The sequence below is a fragment of the Hyperolius riggenbachi genome, chromosome 1 (assembly GCF_040937935.1).
Source record: "Hyperolius riggenbachi isolate aHypRig1 chromosome 1, aHypRig1.pri, whole genome shotgun sequence".
Taxonomy (NCBI): Eukaryota; Metazoa; Chordata; class Amphibia; order Anura; family Hyperoliidae; genus Hyperolius; species Hyperolius riggenbachi.
In genome coordinates this window covers 577212998-577231020 of record NC_090646.1, presented here as the reverse complement: position 1 = coordinate 577231020, position 18023 = coordinate 577212998, and the positions used below count along the sequence as shown (strand labels likewise).

General features: G+C 45.8%; 1 protein-coding gene across 2 annotated transcripts in view; it reads left to right on the top strand.

The window, feature by feature from the left end:
- The window catches only part of ATG10 (autophagy related 10), a 196847-nt gene that overhangs the window by 90192 nt on the left and 88632 nt on the right, over positions 1-18023 (top strand). The gene's annotated exons all lie outside the window — the stretch shown is intronic.

The following is an 18023-nucleotide window of genomic DNA, read 5'->3' as shown; positions in this document are numbered from 1 at the left end:
GCGAGTTGGAAGGAAATATATGGGATGTGTGGGCTGGAGTGTGGAAGGATAGAGAGAGTTGGAAGGAAATATATGGGATGTGTGGGCAGGTGAGGGCTGGAGTGTGGAAGGATAGAGAGAGGTGGAAGGAAATATATGGGGTGAGTGGGCAGGCGGGGGCTGGAGTGTGGAAGGATAGAGAGAGTTGGAAGGAAATATATGGGATGTGTGGGCAGGTGGGGGCTGGAGTGTGGAAGGATAGAGAGAGGTGGAAGGAAATATATGGGGTGAGTGGGCAGGTGGGGATGGAGTGTGGAAGGATAGAGAGAGTTGGAAGGAAATATATGGGGTGAGTGGGCAGGCGGGGGCTGGAGTGTGGAAGGATAGAGAGAGGTGGAAGGAAATATATGGGATGTGTGGGCAGGTGAGGGCTGGAGTGTGGAAGGATAGAGCGAGTTGGAAGGAAATATATGGGATGTGTGGGCTGGAGTGTGGAAGGATAGAGAGAGTTGGAAGGAAATATATGGGGTGAGTGGGCAGGTGGGGCTGGAGTGTGGAAGGATAGAGAGAGTTGGAAGGAAATATATGGGATGTGTGGGCAGGTGAGGGCTGGAGTGTGGAAGGATAGAGAGAGGTGGAAGGAAATATATGGGGTGAGTGGGCAGGCGGGGGCTGGAGTGTGGAAGGATAGAGAGAGTTGGAAGGAAATATATGGGATGTGTGGGCTGGAGTGTGGAAGGATAGAGAGAGGTGGAAGGAAATATATGGGGTGAGTGGGCAGGTGGGGATGAAGTGTGGAAGGATAGAGAGAGTTGGAAAGAAATATATGGGGTGAGTGGGCAGGTGGGGATGGAGTGTAGAAGGATAGAGAGAGGTGGAAGGAAATATATGGGGTGAGTGGGCAGGTGGGGATGGAGTGTGGAAGGATAGAGAGAGTTGGAAGGAAATATATGAGATGTGTGGGCAGGTGGGGGCTGGAGTGTGGAAGGATAGAGAGAGTTGGAAGGAAATATATGGGGTGAGTGGGCAGGTGGGGATGGAGTGTGGAAGGATAGAGAGAGTTGGAAGGAAATATATGAGATGTGTGGGCAGGCGGGGGCTGGAGTGTGGAAGGATAGAGAGAGGTGGAAGGAAATATATGGGGTGAGTGGGCAGGTGGGGATGGAGTGGGGAAGGATAGAGAGGGGTGGAATGAAATATATGGAGTGAGTGGGCAGGTGGGGCTGGAGTGTGGAGGGCCTCCGGCCCTCTTTCTCCTCCGGCGGCTGATTGGCCGATTAGTCTAACAAGTACGCATACCGTGAGTACAGGGACACGCCTTTTGAAGACGCCGGAAGTCGGCAAAACATGTAAGGGCTGTGTACCCTCATGAGACGCCGTCCGGCCACGCGGTCCGCACCGCCACCACACTGCCTCCCCAGCTCTGTACCATCTTGAGCTGTATCCACACCTCACCTAGTTGGATCTATCGTTCATCTGAAGTCTCATACCTGGATTGGTGAGCGTTCTACTGTTTTTTAATCTGGCTGTGTTTGTTTGCCTTTTGCCCTCAGTGACTTGCCGCTCAATCTGCTATAGAAACTGCCTTTGCCAGGTCATATGAGCACATCCTCTGTACTACATGCTCCTACAGCCATCATTGGTGACACCAGATTTGTTAAGGAATGTCTACACTGACTTTGCATTATTTGCTATTTTCACTCCTTTGCCGTCTCCGCTAGCTGTCCTGTGAAGCTTTTGCATGTTTGGACCCGGGCGGTCACCGCTGGATACCGGTGTACTTAGTTCATGAAGTGGTGCAAGCTGAACTGCTGATTGCCTGCTGCTTGCATTTGTCAGCATATGGTGCGATCTTACACATAGTTACATAGTTATTTTGGTTGAAAAAAAGACATACGTCCATCGAGTTCAACCAGTACAAAGTACAACTCCAGCCTGCTCCCTCATATATCCCTGTTGATCCAGAGGAAGGCGAAAAAACCCTTACAAGGCATGGTCCAATTAGCCCCAAAAGGGAAAAATTCCTTCCCGACTCCAGATGGCAATCAGAAAAAAAACCCTGGATCAACATCATTAGGCATTACCTAGTAATTGTAGCCATGGATGTCTTTCAACGCAAGGAAAGCATCTAAGCCCCCTTTAAATGCAGGTATAGAGTTTGCCATAACGACTTCCTGTGGCAATGCATTCCACATCTTAATCACTCGTACTGTAAAGAACCCTTTCCTAAATAAATGGCTAAAAAGTTTTTCCTCCATGCGCAGATCATGTCCTCTAGTCCTTTGAGTAGGCCTAGGTAAAAAAAAGCTCATCTGCCAAGCTATTATATTGCCCTCTGATGTATTTATACATGTGAATTAGATCTCCTCTAAGGCGTCTTTTCTCTAGACTAAATAAACTCAGTTTATCTAACCTTTCTTGGTAAGCGAGACCTTCCATCCCACGTATCAATTTTGTTGCGAGTCTCTGCACCTGCTCTAAAACTGCAATATCTTTTTTGTATTGTGGTGCCCAGAACTGAATTCCATATTCCAGATGTGGCCTTACTAGAGAGTTAAACAGGGGCAATATTATGCTAGCATCTCGAGTTTTTATTTCCCTTTTAATGCATCCCAAAATTTTGTTAGCTTTAGCTGCAGCGGCTTGGCATTGAGTACGATTATTTAACTTGTTGTCGATGAGTACTCCTAAGTCCTTCTCCAAGTTTGATGTCCCCAACTGTATCCCATTTATTTTGTATGGTGCTAGACCATTGGTACGATCAAAATGCATGACTTTACATTTTTCAACATTGAATTTCATCTGCCATGTATGTGCCCATATAGCCATCCTATCCAGATCCTGTTGCAATATGACACTATCTTCCTGAGAGTTGATGATTCTGCACAATTTTGTATCATCTGCAAAAATAGCAACATTGCTCACTACTGCATCTACTAGGTCATGAATAAATAAATTGAAGAGCAGTGGACCCAGTACAGACCCCTGTGGGACCCCACTGCTAACAGTCTCCCATTTTGAGTACGATCCATTGTTTTCTGTCCATTAGCCAGTTCCCTATCCATGAACACAGACTCTTCCCCAGTCCTTGCATCCTCAACTTTTGCACCAGACTTTTGTGGGGAACAGTGTCGAAGGCCTTTGCAAAGTCCAAGTATATCACATCTACACATAATTGAACCGTCTGTTGTTCGCTTCTGCATAGTGCTGGAGACCATTACTCACTGTGGCCTAGACCCAGTGCATTGCCATCATTGTGCATGAACTGCTCACGGCTTGCTGCCTGCATGGTCAGTGTATGGTGTGATCCTGCACACATCTGAACTGCTTGCTGCTTGCTTCTGTGTAATACTGGAGACTATCATTTACTGTGGTCTATTTATGATTTAAGCAAACCTGGGCCCAGTGGATTGCCATCATTACGGAGCTGCTAGTTACATTACATTATATGATTCCCCTTTAGTGGTGTGTGATTATTTGGCCAGTGGGTGATGTGTGTGTGTGTGTACTATTGTGGTGGGATGGCCATCTCATGGAAATTTTAATCTAGTTCTATAATTGTAATATATATTTAATAAAACTATTTTGATATTTTTGAATTATAGAATTGTTTGTATTCATTTGGATAACCTGTAGTCCTTTTTCCTCTCCAATTTTGTGCAATATTGGAATGTGGAGGGATAGAGAGAGGTGGAAGGAAATATATGGAGTGAGTGGGCAGGTGGGGGCTGGAGTGTGGAAGGATAGGGAGAGGTGGAAGGAAATATATGGAGTGATTGGGCAGGTGGGGGCTGGAGTGTGGAAGGATAGGGAGAGGTGGAAGGAAATATATGGAGTGATTGGGCAGGTGGGGGATGGAGTGTGGAAGGATAGAGAGGTGGAAGGAAATATATGGAGTGATTGAGCAGGTGGGGGATGGAGTGTGGAAGGATAGAGAGGTCGAAGGAAATATATGGAGTGATTGGGCAGGTGGGGGATGGAGTGTGGAAGGATAGAGAGAAGTGGAAGGAAATATATGGAGTGATTGGGCAGGTGGGGGATGGAGTGTGGAAGGATAGAGAGGTGGAAGGAAATATATGGAGTGATTGGGCAGGTGTGGGCTGGAGTGTGGAAGGATAGAGAGGTGGAAGGAAATATATGAAGTGAGTGGGCAGGTGGGGGCTGGAGTGTGGAAGGATAGCGAGAGGTGGAAGGAAATATATGGAGTGAGTGGGTAGGCGGGGGCTGGAGTGTGGAAGGATAGAGGTGGAAGGAAATATATGGAGTGAGTGGGCAGGCGGGGGCTGTAGTTTGGAAGGATAGAGAGAGGTGGAAGGAAATATATGGGGTGAGTGGGCAGGTGGGGGCTAGAGTGTAGAAGGATAGAGAGAGGTGGAAGGAAATATATGGAGTGAGTGGGTAGGCGGGGGCTGGAGTGTAGAAGGATAGAGAGAGGTGGAAGGAAATATATGGAGTGAGTGGGTAGGCGGGGGCTGGAGTGTAGAAGGATAGAGAGAGGTGGAAGGAAATATATGGAGTGAGTGGGTAGGCGGGGGCTGGAGTGTAGAAGGATAGAGAGAGGTGGAAGGAAATATATGGAGTGAGTGGGTAGGCGGGGGCTAGAGTGTGGAAGGATAGAGAGAGATGGAAGGAAATATATGGGGTGAGTGGGCAGGTGGGGGCTGGAGTGTAGAAGGATAGAGAGAGTTGGAAGGAAATATATGGGGTGAGTGGGCAGGCGGGGGCGAGAGTGTAGAAGGATAGAGAGGAAGGAAATATATGGGGTGAGTGGGTAGGCGGGGATGGAGTGTGGAAGGATAGAGAGAGGTGGAAGGAAATATATGGGGTGAGTGGGCAGGTGGGGATGGAGTGTGGAAGGATAGAGAGAGTTGGAAGGAAATATATGGGGTGAGTGGGCAGGTGGGGGCTGGAGTGTAGAAGGATAGAGAGAGGTGGAAGGAGATATATGGAGTGAGTGGGTAGGCGGGGGCTGGAGTGTAGAAGAATAGAGAGAGGTGGAAGGAAATATATGGAGTGAGTGGGTAGGCGGGGGCGAGAGTGTAGAAGGATAGAGAGGAAGGAAATATATGGGGTTAGTGGGTAGGCGGGGGCGAGAGTGTAGAAGGATAGAGAGGAAGGAAATATATGGGGTGAGTGGGCAAGTGGGGGCTGGAATGTGGAAGGATAGAGAGTTGGAAGGAAATATATGGAGTGAGTGGGTAGGCGGGGGCTGGAGTTTGGAAGGATAGAGAGAGATGGAAGGAAATATATGGGGTGAGTGGGCAGGTGGGGGCTGGAGTGTAGAAGGATAGAGAGGGTTGGAAGGAAATATATGGGGTGAGTGGGCAGGCGGGGGCTGGAGTGTAGAAGGATAGAGAGGAAGGAAATATATGGGGTGAGTGGGTAGGCGGGGGCGAGAGTGTAGAAGGATAGAGAGGAAGGAAATATATGGGGTGAGTGGGCAAGTGGGGGCTGGAGTGTGGAAGGATAGAGAGTTGGAAGGAAATATATGGAGTGAGTGGGTAGGCGGGGGCTGGAGTTTGGAAGGATAGAGAGAGGTTGAAGGAAATATATGGGGTGAGTGGGCAGGTGGGGGCTGGAGTGTAGAAGGATAGAGAGGTGGAAGGAAATATATGGAGTGAGTGGGTAGGCTGGGGCGGGAGTGTGGAAGGATAGAGAGAGTTGGAAGGAAATATATGGGGTGAGTGGGCAAGTGGGGGCTGGAGTGTAGAAGGATAGAGAGGTGGAAGGAAATATATGGAGTGAGTGGGTAGGCTGGGGCGGGAGTATAGAAGGATAGAGAGGAAGGAAATATATGGAGTGAGTGGGCAGGTGGGGGCTGGAGTATGGAAGGATAGAGACAGGTCAGGGGAAATATATGGGGTGAGTAGCAATGTGAAGGCTGGAGTGTAGAAGGATAGAGAGAGGTGGAAGGAAATATATGGAGTGAGTGGGCAGGCAGGGGCGGGAGTGTAGAAGGATAGAGAGGAAGGAAATATATGGAGTGAGTGGGCAGACGGGGGCGGGAGTGTAGAAGGATAGAGAGGAAGGAAATATATGGAGTGAGTGGGCAGGCAGGGGCGGGAGTGTAGAAGGATAGAGAGGAAGGAAATATATGGAGTGATTGGGCAGGCAGGGGCGGGAGTGTATAAGGATAGGGAGAGGTGGAAGAAAATATATGGGGTGAGTGGGCAGGCGGGGGCTGGAGTGTAGAAGGATAGAGACAGGTCTGGGGAAATATATGGGGTGAGTAGCAATGTGAAGGCTGAAGTGTGGAAAGATAGAGAGAGGTGGAAGGAAATATATGGGGTGAGTGGGCAGGTGGGGGCTGCAGTATGGAAGGATAGAGAGAGGTGGAAGGAGATATATGGGGTGAGTGGGCAGGTGGGGGCTGCAGTATGGAAGGATAGAGAGAGGTGGAAGGAAATATATGGAGTGAGTGGGCAGGTGGGGGCTGGAGTGTGGAAGGATATAGAGAGAGGTGGAAGGAAATATATGGAGTGAGTGGGCAGGTGGGGGCTGGAGTGTGAAAGGATATAGAGAGGTGAAAGGAAATATATGGGGTGAGTGGGCAGGTGGGGGCTGGAGTGTAGAAGAATAGAGAGAGGTGGAAGGAAATCTATGGAGTGATTGGGCAGGCGGGGACTGGCGTGTGGAAGGATAGAGAGAGGTGGAAGGAAATATATGGAGTTATTGGGCAGGCGGGGGCTGGCGTGTGGAAGGATAGAGAGAGGTACAGGCTGTGGTCACCTGATGGGTAGCTGAGGATCATGCCGTGCTACTTTGGCTCCTTTACCATAATAGGGGCACAGCAGCAAAATGACAGAGAGAGAGGAGTATACATCACATTGTGCAGAACAGTCCCAGCTTGTGGTAACCACAGTTAGCATTTTGATTAGTCCAGTTCCAAGCTACAAAAATTTGTCTAACATAAAATTGACATCAGTTCTTAATGATTAACATTTCACTGACCATCTCCAACCACCAATAATCCGTACATAGAGCTGAACTGTATGTATTGCTTTGTTTTCACTAACAGTAGGATTCCCCTTTAATTATAGGGAGCCTCTGACCCTGTATAGGTAAGTACTACAGCTAAAAGGTTGTAAACCTCTGAAATAACTGGACAGGAAATAAACCGTGGGCTTTAAAAAATAAACCTTCCATAAAAGCCGTCCTCCAAGCTCCTGTCTGGTATTCACTGCTGCTTTTTTATATGGCATATTTTCCCTGAAGGAGTGAAGGTCATCGTGTTAGGTAAGCATCCCCTACAATATAGTCAATAAATGCTCTCTAATTGGAATTTTTTTTGGTTTATGCTTATTATAAAAATATGGACATCATGTTCCTGTCAGCAGAAAAAAGGAAGCCGAATGTTTATTTAGTGTAATAAATCTTCCTTATGGTTCAGCCCAGTGTAATTTCGTCTCTTTGACAAAGTTTTGAGTGATGTCCAAGTGCTGTGTGTTCCCCCCTCACAGGAGATGCTCCTCAAATGACACAGTGAAGATGCAATGCTGGGTTTCGGTGTCTGTGGTTTTCGGCAGTACACAGCTAACCCCAGGCTATGTTATTTTTCTCTTGACTTTTCAAAACTTCTAGTATTTTTTTTTTTATTATGGAGGCAGCCCATTGTTCTTTGCAGCATGAGTCATGTTTTTTGGCTGCCACTGTAAAGCAATGGATTTCAATGGAATTTAGTGTAGATGTCTCCTAACATTGTTGAGAAAGTTATTTAAATAAGAAACTCCTAACTTTGCTGCTATAAAAGTTTCAATTTCATGAAATGGATTGAACCCATAATTCCCTCAACTATTGTCTGGATTTCTGGTTACAATACAGGTCCAATTAGATATGCCGCACGTGGTTAAAGTCCATGTTCTAACAGAAAAGTTTAATCAAGTCCTCCCTCCCCTACCAGAGAAGCTTGAATGTGTTTGTAAACCAGGCCTGATAACTGGTGGCCATTGTTCAAAGGCCTAAGCTTCTACAACATGGGTCATGGACTGGATAAACTGGGTGCGAACATGTATATGAAATTTGGGCAACGGGAAATAGCCAGTCGTAGGATATCAAAACATTTACCAATACTCCAAACTCCACACAAACCCCTTCCTGATTCCTAACCTTAATAGCTCCACCCCCTCAGGGGCGTAACTAAGAATCACTGGTCACCCTTTCAAAGCTTTGGATGGGCCCCTTCCCCACCTAACTCGCTTTCTACACAGGTAAACTGAGAACCAATGTTATTCAGTTGGCTAGTGCACACTTGAATGTGTTTTCCCCATGCAGATAACAACTGACAGCAGTGAAGCACTGCACGCATTAATTACATTAGCTTCTGTGATAAAATGTGCATGTTTTCCCACATACAGACATGCATGGTGTGCAGAAAATGCACACAGAAAACTGACAGACGAGTGTGCTCCCAGCCTCAGCGTATTACACTCACTCTGTACACCTATGATGGAGCAGAACTGGCTCTGCAGACCAAACACAGTGTATCCAGCGCAGGAGACATGGGCGCAGCCGGCGACACCATAGGTCGTAATAGGCATTACGGCTATAGCAGTGCACAGGGAGTAAGGTCGGCGCCTTCAGAAGACGGAGCTGAAGTTACTTGTAGAACACAATAATTCGGCTTCCAGCGATAGCTGGAAGCTGCATTATTTCATTCCCCACCATCCATGGCGGCCTGGAGGGGGGAATAGTATTTAACACGTCCGGGAACTTGTGCAGCAGCAGCATCAGCCATATACCGGCTGTATCCTGCGCCCAAGTCTCCCACACCGATTCCTCTCGTACGCCTGCAGACTTCTCCAGCATTACTACAGTACAGAGCACTTGGGGAGGGGTAGAGAGGTTGGGGGCTGGGCACTGTGCACATGAGCCTGCTGCACACTGAATAGGGACTGTCTACAAATCTTTGTCTACAAAACCTTGTATGATTCATTATCTGTAGTTGAGCAGATGCAGTCATTTGAACAATTGTGCAGAGAGCAGAAAGCTTTTTCTTTCCATGCCCTTAGTTGTCAGTCTCTCAGGACAGGGAAAAGAAACTATTTCTCCCTCCACAGGGCCCCCTACAGCTTCTGGGGCCCCCCTGCGGATGCATCCCTTGCAGGAGCTATTGCTACGCCCCTGCACCCCCTGCCTTGATTGGGGAATGAATGAGCCCCTAGCAATGTAACACTTGATGTAGTGCGATGCCATATGGCTAGGGCCGGTTCTCTCATGAAGCAAGGTGAAACATTTGCATCAGGCGCAGATATTACAGGGGTAGCATTTACTAATATGCAAATCCATGTTTTTCTTTAAATTAACCACTTCGGGACCGGCCGCCTAACCCCCCTTAAGGACCAGGGCATTTTGCGGTGGAGGGGGGTGCGCGCGTTTGGGGGGGGGGGGGGGTCGGGCGGGCAGATCCTGTCTGTGGCTGGCTGGGCATGGTGTCCCCCCTGTAGCTGGAAGCCATCACTCACCTTCCAGGCTCCAGCGATGAGCTGGCATCTCCGCTCCAAATGACTCTCAGGTCGGGTCGTGGCTTGATGACGTCATCTGGTCGGGTCGTGGCTTGATGACGTCATCAGGTCGGGTCGTGGCTTGATGACATCATCAGGTCGGGTCGTGGCTTGATGACGTCATCAGGTCGGGTCGCGGCTTGATGAAGTCGTGCGGCACGGAGGGGGGTGCTGATCGTCGCTGGAACAGCAGGGAGGTGAGTGGATCCTCTTCTTTTCCCCCTGCCGCCGCCGCCGCCGCTGTCAAAGTGATCACTATGATCCGACGGCGATCGTAGTGATCACGTGATCAGCAGCCATACACAATGGCTGCTGATCACTGAGGGGAGATGCCAGCTGTCATATGACAGCTTAATCTCCCCTCTCGGGTGCGTACAATCGCGTCGGGAGCGGTTCTTTAGCACGGACGTTGAATCAACGTCCGGCCAGAACGGTACCACCACCTGCCGGACGTTGATTCAACCTACGGCGGTCCCCAATAGGTTAAAGAAAGTGAACCTTGGCCCACCCCTTCCACTTTTAAGCCTCCCTATTGGTCCTTTGTTTGATGAGTGACTTCACTGATCAGTAGGAAAACTATGCAGTTCAACTCGCTTTATTGTCACTTTCATTTTCACCAAATCTCTGTAACTAAGTGTTTTCAGCATAGAGCAGCAAAAATTATGTAACCGAGCCACCAACATGTATAAAATATATTAAAACTGGTTAGAAAGAGAGGTAGTGGTGGTCTTAGTTCTTAATTGATGACTAAGTCAGTTTCTGAAAAAACATATTTACTATTATTAAATATATATATATTTAATATATTTGACGGGTTTCGCTGGAGACAACCTGCTTCCTCAGGCAAAGGTAGGAGTATCTGTAAAAAGATCTCTGTGCACATGGAGCCTCCTTTTTTCGGCATTTAGCTTTCACAGAAGACACTCGCTGGCTATGCATTCTTTGATCACATTGTCTTTTGCCTGGGTGTGTAGATGGTTTGCTTTCATTCTTAATCTTATTTATTTAAGTTGAAAAATATTGATTATTACTTAGCTTTGCGAAGAGTTTTGCCGCAAGTTGACCCTCTCTTTTCTTATCTTATCCTCTTTTATTGACATTTTAAGACCATTGAATAAATGTGTGTTGTTTTCCTTGGATTCAATTCAAATCATCTTCAATCCACTGCGAACTGATTTGAAGAGAGCACTTGACTTTTCGCGAGAAGGAGTAGAATCGTTGAGCGCGAGGGAGGTCACTGCAGTGCTGAGCAATCATTTGCGGCTGACCTTGGGATTGTCTACTGTGTAGATGCCTTAAGAAGTAAATATGAGCAGTATTCAGCCCTTTCGCTGCTCTGGGTGTTGTAAGGATAGAAGCAATATTGACATCATTAAACCTGTAATGGATAATGGCAACTTTGGTCTAATTTGTCTGACAGCCTAGCGAACCTGATCTGTTACTGTATCCATGTTTGCTGAGTATACTACATTCTTTATAAAACCCTTATTAGGGGAGATGTAGCAAAGCAAGCAACATCAAGTGAGCACAACAGCAAGTCTAACAGGCTAAGCAATCATATTATATACTGCTACCCTCTCTAGAATTATAATGTTGTTGAACAACAAGGCGGTGTTCTCAGGCTTGGTTCACACTTCAACTAAATCTCTAATGGTCAGCTGGAGCAGACAGCACAGTATCTGTTTGAAGTCTGGAGGCAGATATGTTCCATCATAGGCTTCTGTGGGAAAGCATGTGCTTGTCTGGAAAAATCTTGCAGGTAGGAAAACACTCTCTCATTTGCTTGAAAGAGAATCTTGGCAAAATTGTACACAGCCATTTTGCTGTGGTTCTCATTTCGGTGAATGCTAGAGCGGTTTGTGTATATATAGACGCTGCCAAAACACTGATAAAAATGCTGCGAATGGGTCCTAGGCCTTATTAGGCAGTTACCGCAAAGAGCACACGGTAACAATAAACTTAAAGGAGTATTGTAGGGGGGGGGGGGGGGGGGAAAAGAGTTGAACTTACCCGGGGCTTCTAATGGACCCTGCAGACATCCTCTGCCTGCGCAGTCACTCACCGATGCTCCGGTCCCCACCTCCGGTTCACTTCTGGAATTTCCGACTTTAAAATCGTAATACCACTGCGCCTACGCGGCCATGTCATCACTCCCGCTGACATTACCAGGAGTGTGCTGCGCAGGTGCAGACCATACTGGGCCTGCGCAATACACTCCTGGTGACGTCAGTGGGAGCGAGGACACGGCCATGCATGCGCAGTGGTTTTCCGACTTTAAAGTCGGAAATTCCAGAAGTGAACTGGTGGGGGAGACCAGAGCATCGGTGAGTGGCTGCGCAGGCAGAGGATGTCAGCAGGGGACCATTAGAAGCCCCAGGTAAGTTCAACACTTCCCCCCTACCCCCCTACAGTACTCCTTTAAAGTGAAGAATACTTTTTTCATTGACTGTTATTAACTGCTTCACTGTATCCAACACAACGCGTGGGTAAAGTGCAGTGCTGCATTCCCAATCCATTGCGCGTCTGCTGTTACAGGGAACACAATGCAAAGGCCATTGTGAAGGCCCGTTTCCACTTGTGCGGTGCAAATCGCCGCGGTAAAAATTTGCATGCGGATGCGAATTTAACCAAATTCGCATGGATGACGATGTATGCGAATTTAACCATGGCAGTGCCTGTGTGCTTTTCCATTGATGCGAATTCGCATGAAAATTCGCATACCAAAACCGCATGCGAATTCCCTATTAAATACATTGTATGTGAATTGCATAGTGGTATGCGAATTCTGATGGCTCTGCTGTGCAGATTTTTTCTGCACAGAAAAACGCTCAGAAATCCTGACAAGTGGAAACAGTCCCATCCACTTGTATTGTCTATGCGAATCTGCATGCAGGAAACGCATGCAGATTCGCTGTAGTGAAAACGGGCCCTAAACGTAGTCTCAAGGAATGTGCAAAATTCCTTTGAAAATTCCTTTTGTGATTGCGTTTTTCAGTGTGATCTAATCCTAAAGATGTCTGCATCTGATATCAGGCTAAGTGATTGGATGAATGAAAATACAGCTGGCATTCCAGTTGGATGCTGGACTGGCTTTATAGCCTTTATAGCATAACTTCCAAGGTCTGGCATTTGCAAACCTTTATCAATTGCAGATTAAATAGTGAGCGCATTGATTTTGCTTAAAGTGCTGTTTTTAACAGCAGTTCTCTCCCCAGGCCTGTTTTATGGGCAGTGAGTTAAATATATTGCCTGCGCCTCTTGTCAGTTGCCAATTATATCTATTTCTCACCTGCAGAGTAAAATTACTGTCCTAATGATGGACTCTGAGCGCAGTGCCAGCAGTAGGCTGTACTTGACTATTATAGTTTACACTTGATTGCTGGCTGTGCATGGTGAAAGAGCAGTCGGTCCACGCACAATAATGATATAAGGCTGTTTATATAGCGACTTGAAGTCATCTATACTCAATACAAGCATATAAGACGCTCTGTGGGAAACCATTGTTAGAAAGAACTGTGTATGCTAAAAGTGATTAGACTTAATTAACTCTAGAGCGTTAGTGAACATTATAAATTAAAATGATTGTATCAAATGTTTTTTTTCCCTGCCGTTGAGCTACCACCAAGCACCTTGTTAAGACGGCTTTGGAGATATAGTGGCAGACTTTACCCAGCTGATGGGAACAGAACAGCCTTAATTAACTTGAAGGGGATAAATGCATCACAGTCACGGCGTTTGGTAGCTTTCCTTCTATGCAGATCCAGAGGAGTAACTGAATGTGTGATGGGGCCCCACTGCGGAATTATTACAAGGCCCTGACTTCTGAATCGCCACTTCATAGCTCTAGTGAGACCCATACCATTCTACACCAGTAATGAACTATGCCGTTGGCTTTTTTCAAAACCAAGAAAACGAGCAAGCATCACTAGGTAACTAATGTTACTCTAATTGCCATAATAGGCTATGCAGGAGGGTAAAAAAACAACATACAGTCAAAAAAACAAGAGAACTAGAGGTCCCCCCTGAATATAATAATAACAAAAATGAGCAAAATACAATAATACTAGATGTTTGAGAAAATGAAAAAAATCTTTATTAATAAGCCAACTGCAAGTTTAAAAACAATTAAAAACAAAGTAGCCAGACCTGAGCCAGAAACCCCTAGTAATACAATACTATGTGCAAGACCCTGCATGTATATATAATATGAAAAGACGGAATGTAGCCTATCCTGGAGTCTCTGCGAACAAAATTAAGAAAAAGTATATAAATATAGGGCCACAAAAAGCAGTATATCAAAAATAAGTATTATGGTGTGGCACTATATCACAGAGATGATCCATGGAAGGCTACACACCCATATGAACAACATGTATTCTCAATCACCTGCTGCCATTATATGATAAAGTGCTAGTGCATGATCAACAATTAATAACAACCAAAAACAAGATTATATAAAAAAAGAGTGAAAAAATGACCAGACAAGAACGTGATATAATATGAAAAGATGATAATGTGAGGTAGAGGAGGGAAGATTCCCATAGGGTGCACAAGTGAAACAATATGGATAGGAGCAAGAGAGCGAAAAGTTAGGCAGGGCTCACCTAATAGAAACAATAGAAGGTCTCAGGAATGGCTGCGAAGGCGCTGCCTGTGCCGTCCGACTAGTTCCGCCGAAGCTGCGAGGGGACAGTGATTAGGGAAGCTGGCGCGGTTTAAATGGAGCCCAGAGGACGCGGCCGCGTCACTGGCTTGACCCCACGTGCCGTCTTGCGTCAGCACGAAGGGTCAGCCATGCATAGGATGGAACGCATAAAACTATGTGATACGCATAGAGAAGATGAAAATTCGCCATCTAGTGGGCAAAGGAAGTAAAACATCCAAAGTCACATAGGTAAGATATTAGAAGTCCCTATAAGGATGTGGCCGCCATCTAGTGGGCAAAAGAGTTATTGATAGACAAAAAAGTATATATAAAGATTCCAACAAAATACAAAAACATCCTAAGAGCAATATATAAGGTATTTTCAATTGAAAAATTCTCATGAAGTTTAACCACTTAAGCCCGAAGGGTTGAAATTTTTTTACATCCGAGCAACTTTCACCCCCCATTCATTTGCCAATAACTTTATCACTACTCATCACAATTAATTGATCTATATCTTGTTTTTTCCGCCACCAATTAGGCTTTCTGTGGGTGGTATATTTTGCTAAGAGCCACTTTACTGTAAATGCATTTTAACAGGAAGAATAAGAAAAAAATGGAAAAAATTCATTATTTCTCAGTTTTCAGCCATTATAGTTTTAAAATAATACATGCCTCCATAATTAAAACTCACGTATTGTATTTGCCCATATGCCCCGGGTATTTCACCGTTAAAATTATGTCCCTATCACAATGTATGGCGACAATATTTTATTTGGAAATAAAGGTGCATTTTTTCCGTTTTGCGTCCATCACTGTTTAGAAGCCCATAATTTATTAAATCATATTGATATACTCCTTTGACATGAATATTTAAAAAGTTCAGACCCTTAGGTAACTATTTGTTTTTTTTTTTTTTTTTTTATTGTAATTTTTTTTTTTTAATTTAAACTTGTATGTGGGTATTTTTTGGTGTGGGAGGTAAACAGGGTTTTTTTTAATATATTTATAGGTTTATTCTTAAAACTTTTTTTTTTTAAGGTGTAATTTGCTATTTGGCCACAAGATGGCCAGAATCAAAAAGTCCTGGGAGCGATCGATCTCGCTCCCAGGCAGAAGAAAGGAGACCAGAGCTCAGAAAAGCCGCAGCGTCTGAAGAGACGCTGTCGGCTTTTCTCCGGGGGGGTCCGATCAGCGAAAGGGATTTATAATCCCTTTCACTGATCGGTGGGCTAGCGGCCAGCAGCGGGGGCGCGCACGGGGGGGCCCGCTGGCGCGCGCGCGACCCGCGGGAGTGCGCGCAGCCCAACTGGACGAGAAATCTCGTCCAGTTGGGCTTAAGTGGTTAAATGAATATGAAGCGTAAAGATACATAGTTACAAAACTTATATCTTTCAATACAATATAAAATATTAATGAATGAACACTGTCCACTGAAAATCCGAGCAGAAGAACTTGTAAGCGATTCATTTCAAACGAATCAAAGGGTGGTTCAGTGAAGGTATAAGACTTGATCCAGACAATAAGGTATCATATTCTGAGGCATCCTAGGTCAAAAAATATGAATAATAATAATAGGTATCAATTCATAAATGACCATGCCGATACATTATATCACAACCAAAAAAGATGCCACCCAGTGCTTGAATACGCCTGACAGTGCACCAATCTCTGCCCATGAGCCAAATTTAGTCCAGTCCTCTTACCACAGACTGTAGAAGGTATATAGTTAGAAAAGATGCTCACATGTACTCACACCATGGGCTTGATTCACAAAGCGGTGCTAACCTACTTAGCACGTCTAAAGTCTTTAGACGTGCTAACCAGGGTGCTAAGTAGGTTAGCACCGGATTTCTCAATTGAGAAAACCGGTGCTAACCTACTTAGCACCCTGGTTAGCGTGCCTAAAGACTTTAGACGTGCTAAGTAGGTTAGCACCGCTTTGTGAATCAAGCCCCATGTCAGCAAAGAGAGGAAAAAAGGGACCCTCACTGTAAATTACATTGACTAAATATAAAAGCAGGGGAAAAGAGACTAAAAATAGTCCAGCTTCCCTACCTTGAAGATGTAGAATATGTACAAAAATTAAAAAGTAGATCAATTGATCAAGAATAGTCCAGCTTCCTTACCTAAAGCTGTAGAGCACAGATAAACAAAGCAATTCACCGAAGGGGTGCACTATTGCATAAGTATAATTATTGTGGTAAGTAACAGCCCAAACTTAAATCTTCGTTAAGGCCCTGAGGAATTCTCGTACCTAATTTGTAAATCCAACGCAGTTCCCACTGCAGCATCTTAGTGACATGATTTCCACCTCTATTGCTTAGCTGTAGCCTTTGAAGTCCAATCACCTTCCAATTTTCTATTTTCTCCAATAGGCATATCAAGGAATGTGATGCCACAGTAGTAAGCATTTTATTTTCCGTGTAATCCCTAAATGCTAATTTGATGTTAGAACGATGTTTCTGTATTCTCGATTTGAGGGGATTTTTTGTTTGACCAACGTATCTTTTGGTACAACCACATTCAAGAAGGTAAATAACCCATGGGGTCTGGCAATTTATAAAATCATGTAACTTTATATACGAATTGTCCAGATGGTTATATATACCTTTAGTAGGTTGCATTAACCACTTGCCGACCGCACGCTTATACCGTGCGTCGGCAAAGTGGCAGCTGCAGGACCAGCGACGCAGTACTGCGTCGCCAGCTGCAGGCTAATTAATCAGGAAGCAGCCGCTTGCGCGAGCGGCTGCTTCCTGTCAATTCACGGCGGGGGGCTCCGTGAATAGCCTGCGGGCCGCCGATGGCGGCTCGCAGGCTAAATGTTAACACAAGCGGAAATAATCCGCTTTGTTTACATTTGTACGGCGCTGCTGCGCAGCAGCGCCGTAAGGCAGATCGGCGATCCCCGTCCAATCAGCGGCCGGGGATCGCCTCCATGTGACAGGGGACGTCCTGTCACTGGCTGCACAGGACGGATAGCGTCCTGTGCAGCCTCGATCGCCGGGGGGGCAGCAGGTAGGAGAGGGAGGGGGGAATTTCGCCGCGGAGGGGGGCTTTGAGGTGCCCCCCCCCCCGCATCACCCAGCAGGCAGAAGAGATCAGACCCCCCCAGCACATCATCCCCATAGGGGGGAAAAAAGGGGGGCAATCTGATCTCTCTGCCTGCTACCTGATCTGTGCTGGGGGCTGCAGAGCCCACCCAGCACAGATCAGTAAACACAGCGCTGGTCCTTAAGGGGGGGTAAAGGGTGGGTCATCAAGTGGTTAATGAACAAATAGAACAGTTTCCACAAGGAAAACTCCCCTTGGTGCTTAAAGATCTTTGTGGATACGTATAGTGGCTATGGCAAAGTCTATCCTTAAGACTTGGTGCTCTCTTGGCTGTCAAGGATGCTCTTGGAGTAATGAATTTTTTAATTACAGGGTCACTCTGTAAGATCCTCCAATGGGTGTTCAAGATACCATAAATCTTATTCCAATTCTCGTTGTAGGGTGTGATCAGTCTAACCACATTCTCACATCTGGTATTGACCTTTCTAGTTTGCAACAACTTCTCTCTTGGTGTAAACCTGGCTCTCCGCCATGCCTTTCTTATATATTTATTGGGATAGCCTCTATTTCTGAACCTATCTGCCAGTTTACTTGCTTCCTTTTCGAACTCTTCATCACTTGTGCAATTACAATTAACTCTCAAAAATTGTCCAATCGGTATACCACGCTTGGTAGCCGCAGTATGAAAAGAGGAGTAGTGTAATAGGCTATTGACAGCCGTTGCTTTGCGGTATAACGTTGTGTTAAGTTGGCCCTCTGGTCCCTTCAAAATCTTGATGTCCAGGAAACTTACTTCTTTCTGGGAAATATCAAAGGTAAGGAATATATTAAGATCATTGTTG